Source organism: Erinaceus europaeus, chromosome 2, assembly GCF_950295315.1.
Source record: "Erinaceus europaeus chromosome 2, mEriEur2.1, whole genome shotgun sequence".
NCBI lineage: Eukaryota > Metazoa > Chordata > Mammalia > Eulipotyphla > Erinaceidae > Erinaceus > Erinaceus europaeus.
Window position 1 is genome coordinate 61,115,404 of NC_080163.1, and position 4,990 is coordinate 61,120,393.

Consider the following 4,990-nt stretch of genomic DNA (forward strand, 5'->3'; position numbering starts at 1 on the left):
TTCAGTCTTCTGGCAAGTCCAGTGTGGTGGGTGCTGAGATGACCAATGAAAATCATGGCAGTCCCCTCCCCCCCAGGAAGAATCTCTGCTGAGTCACTCCCTAGGAACATCCAATCAGAGCCAACCCTGCTCTCCAAAACCCATCCGCCTTATGCAAGACCTTCCAGGTACTGGTATGGAGCAGTGGGAGGAACAGCAGTGGTGGAATTGGCAGGGTGCCCCCAGAGCAGCCTTGACCCTAGCTGGGCTTCATGATAGTTTGCAGAGTTGCTGGTGCATACAGGCTGAGAAAAGTGCTGGAACAGAAGGGAGACCCGTCCTTACTACTTTAACCGATTCACCAAATAGTCACTGTGGGAGATGCCTGTGCTTGGCCAACATGATGTGATTGTGAGTGCGAGCCAGCCCAAGGAAGGGCTCTCTCTCACCTGGAAATAGGATACAATGAGAAGTATAAGTCTTTATCTCATGGAATTATAGTCAAGTAGGGGAGACTGACAAGTAGACATTGTTGATATGAACTTGTACTACATGTTGGGCATTCTGCATGCAATATAAACAAAATAGACATATTCCTGTCTTTGCATTCCCAGAGGCTCTATGATATTTGCATGAATAGTATTGGAATATAGCAGGAATCCTGACTGGGTCTAAGGAAGAGGAGGGGACAGGGAAAGGGCCTTGTTTCCTTTTTAATTTCTTTAAGATGAGGTTAGCTAAGTGGAATGCCAAGAGGAAAGGAGAAATGCATTCTAGGAACATGTCAGGGTGACAGTAAGTTAGAGATATCTGATGGGGACTTTCATTATTTAGGGCTTTTTGCAGTCAAGCCAGCTGGCAGACACAGATTCAGAGGGGAAATGACTTCCCGCACAGTAAGAAGCAGAGCAAAATTCACACCTGATGGATTTCTAAGCCAAAACACCTGCCATTCACATGTATTATATGTGACTCTATTTCTACCTATACAGGACTTTGCTCATTAGAAATATGCTAGCTCCCCCCATTCCTGTTTTTTAGACAAACTTTTCTTTGATTAAAGATTTAATGTTGGTTTATAAGACTGTAAGATAATAGGGATATGATTCCATACCACCACAGCAGATGTCATGGTAAACTGGTTCTGTTTATCTTCTCCAAGGCACAGCGGGTCTTAGCATGGGTTGAGGGATTTAGGAAGGGTGTAGTTCACTCAAGGTCACACAGTTGCAAGATGTAGGCAGGGTTAAAGCCCAGTATTCTTTATGCATCCTAGTCCCCTCTCATCCCCTTGGAGTAGTAGGAGCAGGGGACAGGAGGGCATCAAGATGCTGGAGAACTTGAACTCCTAAGCTGTTGGCCATCGTCCCAACTCTGCTGGTCTTTCTCCACCAGCCGGACCCTTTGGGGCTGAATGCAAAACTTGGTAGAGACTTCCCCAGCTGAGACCAAGCCCCCAAAATGGCAGCTCTCAAAAGAGCAACCAAGTGGCAATGGTGTGAAGAAGCCCAAAGTGAGTGTCTGAGGGTTCTCAGGGATTGGTTGGTTTCTTCATTCACTTTTTTATTGTTGAATTTTTAGAGTTCTTTGTGTAGTAGTACTTTACCAACTATTACTCTTCCATTTCCTTTTCTGATTGACTTACGTCCTCGCTCTTCTCATGTTATCTTTTTGCAGAGCAGATGTTACTTTTCCATGGATTGTGCTTTTGGTGTTGTTTTTAAAAAGTCATTGCTCCACTCAAAGTCATCTAGATTTTCTTCTATATTATCTACTGGCAGTTTCATAATCTTTTTTTTTTAATTTTTCTTTATAAAAAGGAAACACTGACAAAAACCATAGGATAAGAGGGGTACAACTCCACACAATTCCCACCACCAGAACTCTGTATCCCATCCCCTCCCCTGATAGCTTCCTTATTCTTTAACCCTCTGGGAATATGGACCCAAGGTCATTGTGGGATGCAGAAGGTGGAAGGTCTGGTTTCTGTAATTGCTTCCCTGCTGAACATGGGCATTGCCAGGTCAATCCATACTCCCAGTCAGCCTCTCTCTTTCCCTAGTAGGGTGGGGCTCCAGGACACATTGGTGGAGTTGTCTGTCCAGGGAAGTCTGGTTGGCATCATGCTAGCATCTGTAACCTGGTGGGTGAAAAGAGAGTTAACATACAAAGCTAAACAAATTGTTGACCAATCGTGAACCTAAAGGCTGGAATAGTACAGATGAGAATTGGGGGAAGAGGGAGGTCTCTATTTTGTAGATAGCTAGCAGGCATATTTTAGTTATATTCCAAAGGGCGTGTGGCTATACTAATGTTTTTTTTTTTAATCTTACACTATACTTTTAGGGCTGTGATTCATTTTGAGTATGCTTTTGTGAGGAATAGTTCTAAATTTATATTTTTGCATATGGATATCCAGTTTTTCCAACATCTTTTTTTAAAAGGAAACTAATTTTGGGGGGCCAGGTGGTGGTGTACCTGACTGAGCACACATGTTACAATTGTAAGGACCAAAGTTCGAGCCCCCAATCCCCACCTGCAGGGGGAAAGATTTGCAAGTGGTGAAGCAATGCTGCAGGTGTCTCTTTTTCTCTCCCTCTCTATCTTCCCCTATCCTCTCGATTTCTGGCTGTTTTCATCCAATAAATAAAGGTAATTAAAAAATCAAAACTTAAAAAAGGAACTTAAAAAAAACTAATTTTGCTCTATTTTATTGCATTTGCTCCTTTGCCAAAGATTAGTTGGATACATATTTAATTTATTTTATATGTGTGCACGTTATGTATATATGTATATACATATGTATTATTCTTAAAATATATTCATTTATTTATTTTCCCTTTTGTTGCCCTTGTTGTTTTTTATTGTTGTTGTAGTTATTGTTGTTGTTATTGATGTCATCATTGTTAGATAGGACAGAGAGAAATGGAAAGAGGAGGAGAAGATGGGGGGGAGAAAGAGAGATATTTTATATTGAGTATTAAAGTCAAGTTTGTTTTTGTTCTTCTTTAATATTGAGTTGACTATTCTTTTTTTTTGCCTATTCTCATATATTTTAGAATAAGTTTGTGATATACACAATGCAATCTGCTGAGAATTTGATTAGTGTGGTATTGTGCCTATAAATCAAATTGGGAGAAACTGTCATTTTGACAATTACTGAGTTTTCCTACATGTAGGACAATGTTGGCTTATAACTTCATCTTTTATTACTTTCATCAGTTTATAGTTTTCTTCACATATATATTCAGTTAGGTTTATACCTGGGAGTTTCTGGTCTAAATGGCATTGCATTTTAAATTTTCAAATTCAATTTACTTGATTCTTGCTGGCATATAAGAAAACAACTGAGTTTTAGACATTAACTTTGTATCCTTCAATCTTGTTGTAATCGTTTGAGAGTTCCAGAAGTTTTGCCATTGGTTATTTTTTATATTTTATATTTTGTATCATGTCATCTATTAACAGTTGTATGTCTTCCTTCCCAATCTGTTTCTGTTTTTTTACTAGTGACTTAATATTGATTTACAAAACTGTAAGATAACAAGGGTATAATTCCACACCTTTCCCACCATCAGAGTTCTGTGACCCCATTCCCCCCACTGAAAACTGCATTAACTCTCCCAAGATCACAGATATGGGTTGACTATTATTTCTATAACTATATACATCTATTACTTCTGAGTGTCCTTCCTCTCCCAACCCCCTCTTTTATCTCAAGGTCCTGATGGAATTGTGATTCAGAGCTCTCTGGTCATCTTCCTCTAACATTTACCACTCTGGGAATATGGACCCATAATATGGACTCCAAAATTCTTTCTGGGGTGCATAAGGTGGGAGTTCTGGCTTCTGTAATTACTTCTCAGCAGGACATGGGCATTAGCAGGTCAACCCACACTCCTAGCCTACTTTTCTTTCCCTAGTCAGGTGGGGTTCTGGAGAGGTGAGGTTTCAGGACACATTGGTGAGGTTGCCCACCCAGGGAGTTCAGGGTGGAATCATAGTAGCACCTGCAATTTGGTGGCTGAAAGCCAGTAAGATGTACAGCAGGACAAAACACTTAATGGACAGAAACCATAAAGTAGGAATAGCAGATGGGAATAGAAATTCTAGGGTGAATAGTATCGGGCTAGTGATTCTAGAGAGAGATGACCCAGGAACCGAGCTTGTGGAGGCAAGGCCATTCAAATCTTTATTCATCCAATGCCCCAGAGTCGGGCAGTAGAACAGCAGGTTAAGCCACATGGCACAAAGTGCAAGGCCTGGCGTCTGCCTCCTGGTCCATGTGCACGTGCGCTCCTCAAGGCCAGAAACCAGAAGTCCAAGTCAGAAACGAAAGTGGCTTGACAATACCATATGTGGTTAGGAAAGGGGCGGAGAAAGGTAAAAGGGGGCTGGGGAAAGGTAGGGACTTCCTTAGCAACTGATGCAAGGGGTTTAACTGGTAGGACTAATAATGCCCTGCAGGCTGGGAGGAACTAAAGGGTAAGAAAAGAATATATCAAATGAGGAGAATGGGTGGGGAAATAGGGAGGAGACCTTATGTCATTTGTTAGACAAAGCAGAACATTGATATGTAGATAATAAGAGAGCAGGCCATGTATCAAGGAATGCAGGGTGAAACAGGGGAGCTGGATTAATGTTTTAAGGAATGCCGAGCCCCTGGAGGCAGAAAAATGCAGGGTTTCTAGAGACAGCGAGTGGCTGACAGGGAAGCAAAAACTGGGACCCGTACTTTCTCCCCAGCTCAACCTTAGCAAGAGGGAGTCTGACAGGGAGATTCATTTCCTTGGTTCCCCATTTTTTCAGTGGGAAAAGCCTCACCATGCTCAACCTGGTTCTCACAGTATTCCCAGTAAATAGGAGCTAGGAAGTCTATTTAGATTATGTTCCTAGTGGCCCATGACTGTGGTAATTTTTGTTGGAGCTTGATATCTAACCTATAGCCATGCTAAAGATACTGTCTGCCTTCCCAGTCTTTAACCACTTATTTCCTTTTTGTGTCTTACTG